General features: G+C 47.7%; 1 long non-coding RNA gene across 3 annotated transcripts; it reads left to right on the forward strand.

Annotated features, from left to right (window-relative positions):
* The first annotated feature begins 409 nt into the window (after positions 1-409).
* LOC134758069 (uncharacterized) lies at positions 410-17,248 on the forward strand. 3 transcript variants are annotated; one of them, XR_010132878.1, is made up of 5 exons: positions 410-986; positions 1,562-1,774; positions 8,141-8,279; positions 12,955-15,996; positions 17,129-17,248. It is a non-coding gene; the product is annotated as an uncharacterized lncRNA (long non-coding RNA). The 3 variants fall into 3 exon arrangements; XR_010132877.1 differs by lacking the exons at positions 12,955-15,996; positions 17,129-17,248 and adding exons at positions 4,429-4,490; positions 9,967-12,932; XR_010132876.1 differs by lacking the exons at positions 12,955-15,996; positions 17,129-17,248 and adding an exon at positions 9,967-12,932.
* Positions 17,249-18,592: the final 1,344 nt, after the last annotated feature.

Raw genomic sequence — 18,592 nt, forward strand, 5'->3', positions numbered from 1 at the left:
TCCAGGTTGGCGGGTCCTGGGGCGGGGTCAGGATAGGGTGATCCTGGAAGCTGGGCTTCGGAAGCGTCCAGGTTGGTGGCGTCCTGGAGGCGGTGCCTTGCGTGGGGGCAGGATAAGAGTCCTGGAGGCGAGCATTAGGGCGGGGATAAACGCCATTGGGTTCAGGAGGCGGGACTCAGAGCAGAGCCCAGGAGACAGGTCTTAGGGCGGGGCTAAGGCCAGACCCAGAGAAGGGCTCAGGAGGCGGGGCCGGGGCGGGGTGTTGACTATGTCGTAGCACATGGCCAGGCGGTGCGCGGACTCTGGGAGGCGGAGCTTAGGACGGGCCGACGTGGGGAGGGGCCCAGGGTCCGGGAGGCGGGGCCGAGTCCAGGCTGCCGGCTGCGCTCAGGAGGCGGGCCCTGGGAGGCGGAGCTTAGGGAGGGGACGGTATCGGGAGGGACCCAGGGACTGGGAGGCCGGTCGGGGCTGGGCTCAGGGGCCGAGACGGAGCGAGGGATCCAGGGTGTGGGAAACGGGGAGGGGTTTGAGGAGGGGATCGGAATGTGGCTCAAGTTCGGGAGGCGTTACCTGCGGAGGGTTTGAGGCAGGCCCAGGAGCGAGCCCACGGTCTGCCGACGCGGGGCCAGGGGCGGGCCCCAGGATCCGGAGCTTCGGGCGGGGCCAAGTCTGGGTTTGGGGCCCGGTAGGCGGGGCCAGTTAGGGCGAGGGTCCCTGGGATGGTCGGGTCAGGCCTTGGGCTAACGTAGACACTCTCGCAGTACCTCCGCCTTCAGGAAGGTCTTTTTAGCAAGGGCCTTACAGGTGCGCGCTTCGGTCCGGGAGGCCTTATCCTAACCTCCTCTCCATCAGCGCCACCCGTCTGGGGCCCGAAAGGAGGGAGCTTTCCCTCTGTCCTCCAGCCTTTGGACTGTCTCCAAACAAGCCATTCCTTCACCAAATACTTATTAAGCGCCTACCATGTGCCTGACAAGGGAGATGTAACGGTGAGAAAGACTGGGTGTGGTCCAGGCCCTCCAGGGGCTCAGGGGCTCGTGGAAGAAGTGGACATTGAAGTACTTATCACACAAATGAGTATAAAAGTACAATAGCGATATCTGCCACGAAGATGAGCAGACAGAGCTAGCGGGGCTTGCAGGAGGAGTTTTGATCTTGCAGGGACAGGAAAGAGGAGTTAGCTCCTGCGGGGTGGGATTGGGGGTGGTGGTGATATAGACGTGGGGACAGAGTGGAAAACAACAAAAATATAATTATTTTAGTTCAAAGTTATTGTGTCTTGAGTTGAAAGGCAGGGCAGTTAGCAACACAGTTCAGATTTCAGTACTGCCCCCGAAATCTGAACTGTGTTCAAAGTCTAAAACGTTTACCTTAGCAAATTCCTCATAAAACTCCATTTGGAAGAGTCCCGAGAGCTAATTTGTTAAGTATACTTGCAAAAGGTAGATGAGGAGACAGATAAAATCTTATTACCTCTTTCAGATGAGAGGCACTTGAGCCCTGCTCAGCTATGAGAATAAGAGAGGGGAATTAATTCTAATTGAATACACTTGTTCTCTTATAGCTGTTGTTCCCCACCAGAACCAAATGAGCGCAAGATCTGACAAAGAAAAAAAAGATGCATCTTTTATTCCCCCAAACACTTTCATTTAAATCAAGAAGGTGGGATGTGGTTATTGCTGTGTTTTTAGACAGAATCAACGGTTTCTGGGTCTGAGATGTTGCATACACCCTCTCAGTCCCTGTATCCTGAGATGGAGTCACCTGAGGATCCACAGTAAGTCCTAACCAGGGATGGGTCTGGGTGATTAAGGAAGGTTGGCTTCAGAACTGGGCCAGGGGCACTGCTTTGCTTTTGCTGTTTTGATCAGCTCTCTGCCTGCAGGAGACAAGGAAAACCAATGGGAACAGGTTAGCTATACTCATAAATCCTGGGCTTATTTTATTAACTCACATAATAGCTATTAATTGTCTTTCCTCCAAGGAGCAAAAGGGCATATACGGTCAGTGCCATAGTAACACTGTATTATGTTATGCTAAAATATTAATAAATCTAGGTTGGTTCAGTCTTTCCTGAGTCCATAGATTGGAAGCAGATTGAGGAAGGACGCTAGTGGACCACAGAGCTGAGCCATGCACACAGAAGAAATCTTTTTTTCTTTTTTTTTTGGAGACGGAGTTTTGCTCTCTTGTTGCCCAGGCTGGAGTGCAATGGTGCGATCTTGGCTCACTGCAACCTCCACCTCCCAGGTTCAAGCGATTCTCCTGCCTCAGCCTCCCGAGTAGCTGGGATTACAGGCGTAAGCCATCCTGCCGGGCCATTTTTGTATTTTTAGTAGAGACAGGGTTTGAACACGTTGGCCAGGCTGGTCTCAAATTCCTGACCTCAGGTTATCCACCCGCCTCGGCCTCCCAAAGTGCTGGGATTACAGGCGTGAGCCACCGTGCCTGGCCAGAAGAAATCTTTATCTTGGTGTGCAGTCTCTGGTGAGGGACAAATGTCATCTCTCTTGGATCTGAATCTGGAAGCATCAAGGCACTGAAGGGATTTTTTTGTTTCAGGCAGTCTCCCTCTGTTGCCAGGCTGGAGTGCAGTGGCACGATCTCAGCTCACTGCAACCTCTGCCTCCCGGGCTCAAGCGAATCTCCTGCCTCAGCCTCTCGAGTAGCTGGGACTACAGGCACGCGTCACCATGCCCAGCTAATTTTTGTATTTTTAGTAGGGACAGGGTTTTACCATGTTGGCCAGTATGGTCTCAATCTCTTGACATCGTGATCCACCTGCCTTGGCCTCCCAAAGGGCTGGGATTACAGGCATGAGCCACCATTCCCGGCCTCACTGAAGGGATTTTTTTTAATGTCACGTGGCTCTCACAGGTGCGGTGTGTTCGGGTGCAAGTGAAGACTACGACTGATGCTTAAAAACAAACGTAAAACTCCGGGTGGTGTTGCTATGGGGAGCAGCATTAGGACAATCTGAGTGGTTTCAGTTGCAAGAGTGTGCGTGTACGTGCAAGAACTACAGTCAAGATTCAACTTCTGGCTTTGAGGGTCTCTTTGATAATAGTAATAACAACCTAAGGCAGTTTAACAGTATGGAATGGTTGCCTTTTAGAAGTTAAGCTATGGGCATGGAAGTTCAATCAGTACATTGAAGTTTTTCTTTTATCTCTCCTATGGTTAATGGTTTCTGTAGAAAAGAACCAATTGATTTCTTTCTAAAACATTGCTTCAGGGTGTAGAGACCGTTATAGGTCATGTTTCAACTTACAGAAAATTTTTATAGTTCAAATATAAATTACGTTCAATGTGGGCTTTGTAATAGAATTTAAGGTTAAGTAAAGTTTCCACTTTCCTTAGGCTGTTTGCAGTGCCCAGCAGGCCCCATGATATCGAGATGGAAGTTATGTTAAAAGAGGAGATTGCTCAGGGATGGGCAGAATAAGGAATATGGGCAGCTCAGGCTAATGATTCAATGATTGAGATGTAGAAAGAGGGCCAGGCACGGGATAACGCCTGTAATCCCAGTGCCTTGGGAGGCCAAGGCAAGAGAATCGCTTGAGGTCAGACCAGCCTGGTCAACAGAGTGAGACCTAACCTGTACAAAAAAAAAAAAACCACAAAAAAACAAAAAAATTAGTTGGGCATGATGGTGTGCACCTGTAGTCTCAGCCACTTGGAAGGCTGAGGTCAGGGGATCCCTTGAGCCCAGGAGTTTGAGGCTGCAGTGAGCTATAATCACATAACTGTACTCCAGCCTGGGTGACAGGGTGAGGCCCTGACTCAAAAAAAAAAAAAAAAAAAAAATTGGGTCAGGGAAAAAATTGGAAATCTTAATCCTCTGTACCCAGGAATGTGACCTTATTTGGAAATATGGTCTTTCTAGATGTAATCAAGTAACGATGAGTCATCCTGGATTGGGGGCTGCTGGTGAGGGGGCAGATGCAATGACTGGTGTCCTTATAAAAGAAGAGAATGAGGGCTGGGCATGGTGGCTCATGCCTGTAATCTCAGCACACTTTGGGAGGGTGACGTAGGGGGTATCATTTGAAGTCAGGAGTTCGAGACCAGCCTGGCCAATAATAACAATAAAAAAGCCATTTTAGATTCTAATCCACTGAAAGAAAACTGTCCCTTAGTTAATGTCATGCTTATTGGATCCATGAAGTCTTTCAAAATTGAAACGACAAGGACACTGCTCTCTGTGGTGGTGGAGAGAGTACCAAGGATTTAAAGGTCTTTAAGAAAGAGAATGTAGAAAGCGTACCCATTGGAAACAGCAAGATGATGATAATTGTACTGACAGTAATAATAAGGTCAAACATATAGAGCTTACTATGCATCATGAATTGTTCTGAATGCTTTATAAATATATGTTACCTCCCTTACACTCATGGCATCCCAGTAAAGGCGCCATTCCCCATTTTACAGCTGGGGAAACTGAGTTACAGAGCTCTTCTGCACTGAGTCATCAGGAGCAAATGCTAGATCAGGTAATTGAACCCAAACAATCTGGTTCCAGAGCCAAATAGATGTATTTTTTATGGTATAAAAACATATACATACATTTTTAGGGGAAGGGTGGGGGTAGGATGAGATGAGGATTCTGGGTAATTGCTTGGTAAATGCCAAATACCTTTCTTGTCTGTCCCTCTTTTCAAATGATAAAGTAATGTCAATTGCAACACTTTTTTTTTTTTTTTTTTTTTGAGACTAGGTCTAGCTGGAGTACAGTGATGCAGTCATAGCCCACTGCAGCCTCAAATTCCTGGGCTCAAGTGATCCACCCACATCAGCTTCCCAAGTAGTTGGGACTACAGGCCCACACTACTGTGCCCAGCTAATTATTTTAATTTTTGTAGAGATGGAAGGTGGCGGTGGGGTGGTGTCTCGCTATGTTGCCCAGGCTGGTCTCGAACTTTGACCTCAAGTGAACCTCCTGCCTCAGCCCCACAAAGCTCTGGAATTATAGGTGTGAGCCACTGTGGCTGGCTACAATACTATTTATTTATATTTTAGACCAAGAGATATTCTAGCATATAAGAAATGTGATGCTCTCTGTACATTGAAGAGTTGGTCTGATATTTGTCCTGGTGGATACAGAAATTGCCTGTCTGCTCCGCTCTGGTTGAAGAAACTAGTCCGACTGTCTCTGAGGCTATGGAGCAGTCCATCAAGAATGAAAGCCCTCGGCCAGGCACGTTGGCTCACACCTGTAATACCAGCACTTTGAGAGGCCGAGGCAGGTGGATCACTTGAAGTCAGGAGTTCGACACCAGCATGGCCAACATGGTGAAACCCTGTCTCTACAAAAAATAGAAAAATTAGCTGGCCCTGGTGATGCGTGCCTGTAATCCCAGCTACTCAGGAGGCTGAGGCAGGAGAATCACTTGAACTTGGGAGGCAGTGGTTGCAGTGGGGAGCTGAGATCACACCACTGCATTCCAGCCTGGGCGACAGAGCGAGAGTCTCTCAGGAAAAAAAAAAAAAAAATGAATGTCCTCATGATGGCCTCAAGCACATTAGTCCCTGAAGAGAGTCAAGGAAGGCCCACTTTACTCTGCACTGCAAAGCAGGCAGGTGGACAGGAATCTGAGAAGTGGATTCAGTGAGAGACATTGGCCCAAAGGATTTTCTGCCTAATGGTCGGTCCAGCAGAATATTAAACTGAGCACAGCATCCTGTTCCCTGAAACCATCTGGTTGGTCAGTGGGGAATGTTCTTGTCTCGTTAAATGTCCTCATGCTACTGTCAAGATATCCTGTTACAAAACGTCATAAACCAGGTTTACAAATAGGCCAGGTGATTGTGGAATTTCTCCTTGGCAAGGTCTTAGCTATGGGCATGCGATTAGTGTGCAATAATCACAGTGTTCCGGGCCACTTGAGGGATAAAATATACCTTAGGTGATTAACTGTTGTATTTTAATGTGAATATTTCCACCAACATTAAACAGTAACTCCATGAGTTTTCTCATACCTGTTACACTCTGGAGTTGCAACAAGCTGACATGAAGCAAGTTGCAAACATAATTATCGTATTTGGCTCCTATGCACAGCAAGGGTTCTTCAAGCTGTACGTGGGGCAGTCTTCCCTCACGTGAGGTTTATAGCATCATTTAATTATTTATTTATTTATTTTTTGAGACGGTGTTTCGCTCTGTCACCCAGGCTGGAGTGCAATGGTGCGATCTTGGCTCACTGCAACCTCCGCACCCCCGGGGTTCAAGCGATTCTCCTGTCTCAGCCTCCCGAGTAGCTGGGATTATAGGCACCCACCACCACACCTGGCTAATTTTTGTATTTTTAGTAGAGACAGGGTTTCACCATGTTGACCGGGCTGGTCTCAAACTCCTGACTTCAGGTGATCCACCCGCCTCAGCCTCCCAAAGTGTTGGGATTACTGGTGTGAGCCACAGCGCCCGGCTATAGCATCATTTAAACTTTGTTTCTGCCATGAATTGTTAGTTGGTAGTTAACAAAAAATAGACCACCTCTTTTATGTCTCACAGTTAGCATTGGTTTTTGTGTTTTCTTTAGGCTTGTTTTTTAGTTGTTTTTAAAATTGTGAAACAGGGTCTTGTTCTGTTGCTGAGGCCAGAGTGCAGCAACACAGTCTTGGCTCACTGCAGCCTCAACCTCCTGGGCTCAAGCAATCCTCCCACTTTGGCCTCCTGAGTAGCTGGGACTACAAACACGAGCCACCACCGCTGGCTAATTTTTAATTTTTAATTTTTTTTTTTTTTTTGAAATGGAGTTTCACTCTGTCGCCCAGCAGGTTGGAGTGCGCTGGCATAATCTCGGCTCACTGCAACCTCCACCTCTCGGGTTCAAGCGATTCTTCTGCCTCAGCCTCAGCACCCACCACCATGCCTGGCTAATTTTTAAAAAATATTTTTAGTAGCGACAGGATTTCACCATGTTGGCCAGCCTGGTCTTGAACTCCTGACCTCAAGTGATCCCCCTACCTCAGCCTCCCAAAGTGCTGGGATTACAGGCGTGAGCCACCACGCCAAGCCTAATTTTTAAATTTTTTGTAGAGACCAGGTATTGCCATGTTGTCTAGGCTGGGCTTGAACTCCTGGGCTCAAGTGATCCTCCTGCCTTGGCCTCTCAAAATGCTGGCATTACAGGCATGGCCCTTATGTCTGGCCCTTAAAGCTGCTTTTTAATAACAGCTTTATTGAAAGATAATTCATATACCATACAATTTACCCATTTAAAGTGTATCATTTGGCCGGGCATGGTGGCTCACACTTGTAATCCCAGCACTTTGGGAGGCTGATGTGGGAGGATCGCTTGAACCCAAGAGTTTGAGATGAGCCCAAGCAACATGGCAAAACCCTGTCTTGACCAAAAATACAAAAAAAAATTAGCTGGGCATGGTGGTGTGTGTCTGTAGTCCCAGCTACTCAGGATGCTGAAGTGGGAAGATGGTTAGAGCCCGGGAGGTGGATGGTGCAGTGAGTTGAGATTGCACCACTGCACTCCAGCCTGGGCAACAGAGGCAGACCCTGTCTCTAAATAAATAAATAATGTGTATAGTTCAGTGGTTTTTAATATATTCACAGAGTTTTGCAGCCATCATCTCCATCAATTTTAGAAATTTTAATTACCCCAGAAGAAACCCTGTATCCATTAGCAGTCACCCCTTATTTCCCCCCGAGTATCCCCACCCCTGGCTCATGGCAACCATTAATCTACTTTCTGTTTCTTTGGATTTTCATATTCTGGGCATATATATATATATATATAATCATCTAATATTTGTCTGGCTTCTCTCACTTAGCCTAATGGTTTCAAGGTGTATCCAGGTTGTAGCATGAATCAGCCGTTCATTCCATATTTTGGCTGATTAATGTTCCATCACACGGGTAGACTGTATTTGTTTGCCCATTCATCTGTTGTTGATAGGCATTTGTGTTGTTGCCAACTTTTGACAATTATGAATAATTTTGCTACGAGCATCTGTGTGTGTCTTTGTATGAACAGGCTTGCATATTTTTTGATATGGGCAAATGAGAACCAGCGGCGGGGGGCCTCTGTGGTGACTTTTTTGGTGATCTTTGTGTACTCTGTATAATGATCAGTCACTCAGGCTTGGGGGCAGCACTTAACCTTACATTTCTTTCTTTTTTTTTAAGATAGGGTCTCTCTCTCTGCCACCCAGGCCAGAGTGCAGTTGACGCAGGGCAGGGGAGCCCCGAAGTGGAGCATAGTGTGTCCGGAACTGGTGGGTTCTTGGTCTCACTGACTTCAAGAATGAAGCCGTGGACCCTCGCGGTGAGTGTCACAGTTCTTAAAGGCGGCGTGTCTGGAGTTTGTTCCTTCTGATGCTCGGATGTGTTCAGAGTTTCTTCCTTCTGGTGGGTTTGTGGTCTCGCTGGCTTCAGGAGTGAAGCTGCAGACCTTCGAAGTGAGTGTTACAGCTCTTAAGGCAGCATGTCTGGAGTTGTTTCTTCCTCCCGTTGGGTTCATAGTCTCGGTGGCTTCAGGAGTGAAGCTGCAGACCTTCGAGGTGAGTGTTACAGCTCATGAAGGCAATGTGGACCCAAAGAGTGAGCAGCAGCAAGATTTATTGCAAAGAGCAAAAGACCAAAGCTTCCACAGTGTGGAAAGGGACCCCAGTGGGTTGCCACTGCTGGCTGGGGCAGCCTGCTTTTATTCCCTTATCTGGCCCCACCCACATCCTGCTGATTGGTCCATTTCACAGAGAGCCGATTGGTCTGTTTTACAGAGAGCTGATTGGTCTGTTTTGACAGGGTGCTGATTGGTGCATTTACAATCCCTGAGCTAGATACAAAAGTTCTCCAAGTCCCTACTAGATTAGCTAGACACAGAGTGTCGATTTGTGCATTCACAAACCCTGAGCTGGACACAGGGTGCTGATTGGTGTATTTACAAACCTTGAGCTAGATACAGAGTGCCGACTGGTGTATTTACAATCCCTTAGCTAGACATAAAGGTTCTCAAAGTCCCCACCAGACTCAGGAGACCAGCTGGCTTCACCAAGTGGATCGCACACGGGGGCCGCAGGTGGAGCTGCCTGCCAGTCCCGCGCCCTGTGCTGGCACTCCTCAGCCCTTGGGTGGTCGATGGGACTGGGCACCCTGGAGCAGGGGGCGGTGCTCGTTGGGGAGGCTCGGCACTCACTGGGGAGGCTCAGGCTGCGCAGGAGCCCACGGAGGGTTCGGGGGAGGCTCAGGCATGGCGGGCTGCATGTCCCGAGCCCTGCCCTGCAGGAAAGTAGCTAAGGCCCTGCGAGAAACTGAGCAAAGCAGCTGCTGGCCCAGGTGCTAAGCCCCTCACTGCCTGGGTCCAGCGGGGCTGGCGGGCCACTCTGAGTGCGGGGCCCAGTGAGCCCATGCCTACCCGGAACTCGCGCTGGCCCGCAAGCGCCACGCCCAGCCACGGTTCCTGCCCAGGCCTCTCCCTCTACACCTCCCTGCAAGCTGAGGGAGCCGGCTCCAGCCTCGGCCAGCACAGGAAGGGGCTCCCACAGTGCAGCGGCGGGCTGAAGGGCTCCTCAAGTGCCGCCAAAGTGGGAGCTCAGGCAGAGGAGGCACCGAGAGTGAGCTCGAGGGCTGCTGGCAAGCTCTCACCTCTCAATAGCACGTGAGCGTTCTTGTCTTTACCCAGGAAAGAATTCAAGGGCAAGCCGGAGGTATAGAAGAAAACAGCTTTATTGAAGAGGCAGCATTACAGCCCTGTGACTGCTCCCGTAGGGCAGGGTTACCCTGGAGGCACAGAGTAGCGGCAGAGAGTATGCAATCACATTTATACCCACTTTTAATTGCATGCAGATTAAAGGGCAGTTTATGCAGGAATTTCTAGAAAATGGGTAGTAACTTTTGAGTCATTGGGTCATTGCCATGGAAAGGGGCAGTAACTCCCGGGTGTTGCCTTGGCAATAGTAAAATCACATAGCACACTGGTGGGCATGTCTGATGGAAAGCTGCTTCTGCCCCAGCCCTGTTTTAGCTAGTCCTCAATTTGGTCTGGTGTCCAAGCCTCGCCTGTGGAGTCAAGTCCTGCCTCCTATCTCACAGTGGCGTGATCATGTCTCAGCACTGCAGACTCAACACCCCCGGGCTCAAGCAGTTCTCCCACCTCAGCCTCCTGAGTTGCTGGGACCACAGGCAAGTGCCACTACACCCAGCTACATTTTTTGCATTTTTTGTAGAGATGGTGTTTCACTGTGTTGCCTAGGCTGGTCTCAAACTCCTGGGTTCAAGCAATATACCTACCTTAGCCTTCTAAAGTGCTGGGATTACAGGTGTGAGCCACTGCACCCAGCCCAACCTCACATTTTTAATCTCAAGTCACTTCTTTCTAGGTTTTGATTTCTTCTTTAAAATAGTGGAACTAAGAGCCTCTATTTTATAGGGTTGTTGGGAAGACAAAAATGAAAGAACTGCTATTCAATGTTTAGTGAAGCGCTATGCACAATTTTGAACAATGAAGTTGCTGTTTATTTTTTATTATTGGTTTATTTATTTTTTAGAGACGGGGTCTTGTCTGTTGCTCAAGCTGGAGTGCAGTAGTGCAATCACAGCTTAGTGCAGCCTTGACCTCCTGGGCTCAAGAAATCCTGTCACCTCAGCCTCCTGAGTAGCTGGGACTACAGGCATGCATCGCCATGTCTGGCTATTTATTTATTTGTTTGTTTTTTGTAGAGTTGGGGTCTCCCTATGTTGCCCGGGCTGGTCTTGAACTCCTTGCCTTAAGCAATCCTCCTGTCTTGGCCTCTCAAAACACTGAGATTACAGGTGTGAACCACCATGGCCAGCCTTATTTTTATATTTAAATCAGCCTTGTCAAGTTGAATTGGTCATTAATCTTGTATAACGGTAATTTGGGGCAGCATTGGTTGGGCGGGGGTTAGGGAACATTTAGGACCCTGTGGGCTACAACTTGTAGTGTGTGCACTTATTTTATTTTGTTTTGTTTTGTTTTATTATATTATATTATATTACATTATATTATATTATATTATATTATATTATATTATATTATATTATATATTTTTTTGAGACAGGGTCTCACTCTGTTGCCCAGACTGGAGTGCAGTAGCACGATCTTGACTCACTGCAACCTCTGCCTCCCAGGTTCAAGTGATTCTCCTGCCTCAGCCTGCAGAGTAGCTGGAACTACAGATGCGCACCACCACGCCCAGCTAATTTTTGTATTTCTAGTAGAGATGGGGTTTCACCATGTTGGCCAGGCTTGTCTCAAATTCCTGACCTCAGGTGATACACCTGCCTCAGCCTCCCAAAGTGCTGGGATTATAGGCGTGAGCCACCATGCCCGGCTGTGCTCTTATGTTTGATTTTTGCAGAACCACCCTTCCCTAATGGTTGTCTTCTAGATCTAAGGTGACTTTATTCACTTTAGAATGAACTTACCCCATTGATATTGTAACCAGAGTTGGCATACATCACGATTGGCAGAACCCGGTCATGTTTAGCGAGATGGAAGTGTTCTGGAAACCCCTCCTTCTTGTAGATGTGGAGGTGAGGGTACCCATTCTTCAGTGCCTGGTAAAGGGCTTCCTCTTGCCCCAATTTCGGCAGGGGCATCCCAAAGCCACCGTAGCCCACAATATCAAACTTGACCAAGTCCCTAAACTTGATGTAGTTGGACAAGGGATCTTGTTGACATTGGGTCTCTTCTTCACGGTGGTCATCCCATGGTCTCATGTGATGATGACGCTGAGATGCTCTGCAGGCTGTGCTCCTCAGTGGCTCCCACCAGATACCCGATGGTCCTGTCGATTTGCTGAATCATCAACTTCCTATTCTCTGCCTCTGGCCCGAATCGATGTCCCACGTTATCTGGCTCTCTGTAGCACAGAGTCACAAAGTCAAAGTTTTCCTTGGTGAACCAGTTCATGACTGTATCGATGTTCGCCCTCCGCTCTGTCTCGTTGCTGTTTGGGTGAGTGTAGGACTCCACCAGGGACTGCTTGACAGCCTCACCCTCGTATTTAGCACCTCCCCTGGAATAGTGGGATGATGCTGCTTTGTTGCCCTGCAAGTACAAGAAGAAAATTCCATCAGGGCCATTTCTCATACCTTTCTCACAATCAGCAAAGCTAGAGTTGTCTACATCTGTGCCCCAGTCCAAAGACATAGAAAATATGTGGTCTTTGGAGTCAGACAGGGTGGAGTTAGATTCTGGGCTTCCCCAGGATCTCATAGCATCTACAACACTGTTAGTTACAAGATGTGCTATTATTTTATGGGCTACCAAGCAGAAAAATGCTGCCAACGAGACCGTGACTTACCAGTGATTGTAAGGTGAATTCCAACTTCAGAGATGGCAAAATGAAAAATAATTCCTTAGAATAGAGGGAGACGGTAATTTCTGAGTTGTTGGTGGTGAATTTGTGCATGTGCGTTTTTTATATATATACATATATATATACACACACATATACATGTATATATGTGTATATATAGACATACCTATATACATATACATATATATGTGTATATATAGTGGTGCAGTGGTACAATCATAGCTCCTTGCACCCTTGAACTCCTGGGTTTAAGCGATCCTCCCACCTCAGCCTCTTGAGTAGCTGGGGCCACAGGCATGTACCACCATACCTATATATATATATATTTTTTTTGAGACACAGTGTCACTCTCTCACCTAGGCTGGAGTGCAGTGGCACGATCTCAGCTCACTGCAACTTCTGACTCCTGGGTTCAAGCAATTCTCCTGCCTCAGTCTCCCAAGTAGCTGGGATTATAGACACGTGCCACTATGCCCAGCTAAGTTTTGTATTTTTAGTTGAGATAGAGTTCTGTCGTGTTGGCCAGGCTGGTTTCGAACCCCTGGGCTGAAGTGATCCACCTGCCTTGGCCTCCCAAAGTGCTGGGATTACATGTGTGAGCCACCGCGCCTAGCCCTAATTTTTTTTTTTTTTTTTTTTTTTTTTTTTTTTTTGTAGAGATGAGATCTCGCTAATTTGCCCGGGCTGGTCCTGAACTCCTGGGTTCAAGTAATTCTCCTGCCTCAGCCTCTCAAAGTGCTGGGATTACAGGCGTGAGACACCATGCCAGGCTTGTGGTGAGTTTTAAAATTTTCCAATGTCTCAGTGTTTCTACCTGTAGAATGCCAAAAAGTAGATGGCATCTTTGCGAGGATTAAGCTGACTCGCTTTTTTTTTTTTTTTTTTTTTTTTTTGAGACAGAATTTCTCTCTTGTCACCCAGGCTGGAGTGCAATGGTGTGATCTTGGCTCACTGCAACCTCTGCCTCCTGGATTCAAGTGATTCTCCTCTCTCAGCCTCCAAGTAGCTGGGATTACAAAGCCAGCTAGCTTTAAGATACAGTGTTGGGCATCACATTTTGGCATGGAGCAGGCACTCTTTTCTTTGCTCTCAGGTGGGACTAAGCCACAACAAGCCTTCCCTGGTGTGTGCAGTGGGTGATGAATGCTTGCCTGCTCAGCACCCACTACATGGTGGGCTGGGTCACATTACTCTGACTCCCCCTTGAGCTTCAGTCCGTGCCTGGTTCAAGATGTATTGACTCAATTCGAGGATCCAGAGGTGGGATGTGGCTCTGGCCTGGCCAGAGGACCGAAGATGCTGCATGGCATGGCTACAGCAACTGGTTCAGCTTTGGGCTCATGTCCTAGTCAGAGCCAATGAGATGTAATCTTGGGATAGCTGCTGGGCTGTTGGGAAGGGGACAGGCTGCCCTGCTCATCCCCATTCCTGATGCTGAGGGATCTGAGAAAATCACTTGTAAAATTTGGGGGTGTTTGGAAGACGGGGAGACTGATGTCTCCTTCTCTCTACGGACATCTGATCAGCTACAGAGCTTGACTGACTACCCAGAGGCAGAATGATATGGTGGTTAAAAGTGTGCCCTGGGCTGAGATCTTGCCACTGCACTCCAGCCTGGGTGACAGAGTGAGACTCCGTCTCAAAAGAAAAAAAAAAGTGTTCTCTGGGCTGGACGCGGGAGCTTATGACTGTAATCCCAGCACTTTGGGAGGCTGAGGCAGGAGGATCGCTTGAAGTCAGGAGTTTGGGATCAGACCCTATCTCTAGAAAAATGTTTTAAAAATTATCTGGGTTGGTGGTGAATGCCTGTAGTCCCAGCTACTCAGGAGGCTGAGGCGGGAAGATTGCTGGAGCCCGGGAGTTCAAGGCTGCAGTGAGCCATGATCAGGCCACCGCACTCCAGTTTGAGGCACAGAGAGAGACCCCATCTCCCTAAAGAACAAAAAAGTGTGCTCTGGTGCCGCACTGCCTGGTTAGATCCTTTGTCCACCACTTAGATGCATGTTATATAAATGCTCTCCTCAGTTTCCTCATCTGTAACTTGGGGATGATAATGCTGCCCCATTAAGTGGTTATGGGGACTAAATGCATGTGGGCACATTGGTAAGTATTCAACAAGCTTGATTTTTCCTGGAGAGGGAGAAAGAGCGTACAGTGAAGTGGCATGGTCAGGTGCATTGGGGCAAGGATTATTTCCTCTGGCTTCTGCCTCCTGGGAGGTACTAAGGATGGATCTGAAATGTGTCTGCAGACCCCAGAGTTGGGGACTGCAGACGGAAATTGAGATCAGGGATCCCAGTCTGGCAGAAATGGGTGCAGCAAGAGGCATTGGGTTCCTTCCATCAGAGGCATGGGTTGTGTTGCAGACAGTCATGAGATGTGGCTGAATCTTGCAAGGGAGCTGCAGTCCTAGGGTTGCTGCTTGAGACAATGACTGCTGTCAGTGGAATCTGGTACCTTCACCCTTCTGTGTCAGGCTGCAGACAGCAAGAGATGGCAGGAGGTTACACCCAACAGGAAAAGGGCCATTGCTATCCCACAGGTTGCCATAGGAGGAGATGACACCTCTTCCCTCTCCTCCTCCAGCAGTGTCAGCTGGGGAAGAGGTGGGTGGGGGTGCACAAAAGAGTAGACTGCAGACCATACTCCTTCTCCTCCAGTCTGCTGGGGCCCCAAGAGAGTCTGCAGCCCTTGGCCAGGGACTGGCTGATACAGGAGAACAGAAGATCTCAGGCTGCGATAACATGGTGGTGCAGCTGATCCTCTGGAACTCCCTGTGAGATCAGACTGGAGCCAGTCTCCAGCTGAGACCACATCTCACTTAGCTCCTTCCCTGCCATATCCTGTTTTCCTTACTCCTATCTACTGAGAGTCCTGAATGAATTACATACACTCAATCCCTGCCTCAGGCTCTGTTTTTAGGGAACTTGACCTAAGACAGATATCTTAGTACTAAATACTTTGCAAGGCCTCAGAAGCTCTGCTATCCACAGGCAGGTGAGATATTACCTTCCCTACCACCTGGCAGTCATAGTCTATGATGCGATTCAGCTTTGTGGAAGTGCTTCTGTAAAGAACTTCCCCCAACTTAAGATGATCTTAATTTGCTTACTTGTTTACTGTCCATTTAGCTGCTCTAAAATGTGAGCTCCAAATCAGGGGCCATGTCTGGTTGGTTACCCATTTCCTGGGACCTAGAACGGGCCTAGCTCAGAGCATGTGCTCACTATTGATGGAATGCATGTTGAAAGAATGCATGAATCTCATCTCCTTTTGTGGGTGAAAAACTCATCCTATTCTCACTCCTGATTAACTTTCTTTCTTTTTTTTTTTTTTTCAAAACGGAGCCATGATCTGTCACCCAGGCTGGAGTGCAATGGTGCGATCTCGTCTCGCTGCAACCTCTGCCTTCTGGATTAAAGCAATTCTCCTGCCTCAGCCTCCCGGGTAGCTGGGATTACAGTTGCACGCCACCACGCCCGGCTAATTTTTTGTATTTTTAATAGAGACAGGGTTTCGCCATGTTGGGCAGGCTTGTCTTGAACTCCTGACGTCGTGATCTGCCTGCTTTGGCCTCCCAAAGTCCTGGAATTACAGGCATGAGCCACCGTACCCAGCCACTCTTGATTAACTTAATGGAAATATTTACAGAGATGCTTTCTCTTCTGGGTTCTAGCGTCTTATCTGTAACCTCTGCAGGTAATACATTTTCCTTCCTGATAAAAGCATTTCTATGGTTGCTTTTACTTGCAAATCCTCTAATACTTATTTATTCCATTTCTGATTGGCATTAGACGTAATTCTCAATTTTTAGTGACAGCACTTTTGTTAACTTACACATCAATCGACTTTGCCTTGAAATGTGACATTGACTAGAAGGATGAAACTTCTAACATGCTGTAGAACATAGTTTCACTGGCTAACTTATTATTTAGAAGAAGCTAATATTGCCATTATGAGGGACTTAGGTGGCTCTGAAGAACCAGTTGTATTTCTGATGTTTGCAATGTTAAATCACAGGTATTGCCAATGTGAAATAGTTTCCGTATGCTGTGTTCTCAATACACACCTTTTCCAAAGATATCCCAAGCTGTAGTCTTAGGAAACTGTGATTTTTCTTATTTGGTCTCATAGGAATTTGGGGAGCTATGCGGGATCTCCATAAAATGAGCTCCAGAAAGACACATGTGTGCACATGCACACACACTCACTCACACACACACTCACACATGTACCACACCACAATTGACTGTTTATTTGGGACCCACGATTATCAGAAGTGCTATTTTCAACAAACACTTCTGAGAAATAATCTGAACACTTAATTGGATGCAAAAGAGTGAGTATTTACTATTCTACCCTTTAATTAGCATAATCAGTGTTTCCAACAGCAAAAGCATTGGAAAATCGCTAGTTTTATTAGGTTCATTATTCTCCCTTATCCTTGTGTGGCATCAGCGTGGCTATTATTCTTAAATTGCCTCTTTAAAACAAGGGCTGGTGCTTCTTACAGGCAATTCCTAACTCTTGGGTTTTGTAGAGAGCCCAAAACTCTTTAGAACCTATAATTCAAGGAAAGGCTCCACTTTGGTTTTGCATTTAGTCTGGTGTCTTTGGCTGACAGAATTTATGTCACAAGATGCACATGTTTGGGGGAGGCTCATGGACAGCCCATCGTGCTTGTGCTTTGGTAGGAAGTACGTGCCGTTAAGGGGAAGGAGTTAGTTACTGATTCTAGGGAACAATTGGGTAGAAAGAGATGGACTCCCTGTGTTTGAAATTCAAAACTCAAGCTTGGCTCTAAGTGTTTCCTTGCTTTGCTTTGCTCCAGGGGAGTCACTGAGCAGAAGGAAGCGAGTTGCCTGAGATTCTTCAAAGCCCCAGCCCTTTTGGAGGTTACATTGTTATTCTCAGAGCCTTTATGATGCATAATAAAGACCTAGCTTGGACCAATATTAGGATGAGTTATCTTGCTATTAACATTCTTTTAGGTAGAAGTTGCTGGTCCCATCTTGCTCACAATCCTCCCAAGTTTGAAAGTTATTTTCCAGGAGACTTGGATTGCACTGAGAGCTGCCCTCCCACCCTCTCTCCAAATTTCCTCTTCGGGGTAGCCTAACAAGGTGCTGTCACAGACCCTTGTCAGCCACAATGACCCCACCCAGACCATCCCTCTGCTGTTTCACTCTTTGATACTCTCTGGAGCTCTCTGGGGAGGGGTGAGACCTGCCGTCTTCTTTGTACGGTTTGCCCAGGTCTTACAGTCATGGCTGGCTGCCTCTCTCTGAGAACTGGGACTCCTGAACTTGGTGAAATACCTCAGCCATTGATCATGTTGAATTATTGGGGACACTCATTTAAAATCTGAGCCTGTTCCAGATAGACTCTCTCTCTTTCTGCCCTGACCGTGAGAGAAGCCCTGCTGGATGGTGGAGATGCTCATGGGCTGTGGACAAGGGATGCAAAGGCTGCCGGGAATCCCATCTTTCCAGCATCATCTGCTAAGGCACATTAGTTCCTGGGTACCTGGATGGGTTCTAGCAGCATTACTGTCATTGAAGGGTAAATGATAGCCATATTAAAGGTTAATGCAGCAATCTCCACATAGGCTGCCTCGAAGGGACGCAGGACAAGGGTAGGTTTTCCTTGTGATGGACAGGAGGCAGGCGGCCCTCCCACAGCCCTGCCTGGCAATGCAGGTGTGTCCCCAAAAGGCACTGGGGGCCAGCTGGAGTGCTATGCCGAGGCAGGCTGACCTGGGCCGTGGGTTCCCTGATTGCAGCTGTTTCCTGCCAGCTCCTTGGAGAGCTGGCAGATGGCCCAGCCCCACAGCAGGATCCGCAAATGGCAGAGCGAGATACAACAATTTGATATCCACTTGCCAGAGGAGCCGGGTGTCGTCAGTCGCCTGGCTCTGTGCCCAACTTCTTTTTGCATAAACACTTATGAATTCAGCCAAGAGGAAAAGCACTCTGATTATTAATTGAGCAGAAGGAAACAAAGTTCTGCAGATAAACACCAATGAGACAAAAAACCACGAATAAGAAAAATGACAGAAAAGAAGAACCTTCCCAGAAGCCTCCTGCCAGTGAACGGCCACCATAGCAAGAGCATGGAGGCCCTGGGTTTTGAACTGTGAGATAAGGAAGATGATGAAAACCTCCCTAGCAGCCAGGCAAGCACAAGATTCCTGCGAAATCCAGGTCTAAGTGTTTTGACTACAGAAGTAATATTATGTCATAAGTGAGAGCTGTGAGTTGCTGAACCCAAAGTGAGTTCAAATCCAAGTTCTGCC

The sequence above is a fragment of the Gorilla gorilla genome, chromosome 2 (genome assembly GCF_029281585.2).
Source record: "Gorilla gorilla gorilla isolate KB3781 chromosome 2, NHGRI_mGorGor1-v2.1_pri, whole genome shotgun sequence".
Lineage (NCBI taxonomy): Eukaryota > Metazoa > Chordata > Mammalia > Primates > Hominidae > Gorilla > Gorilla gorilla.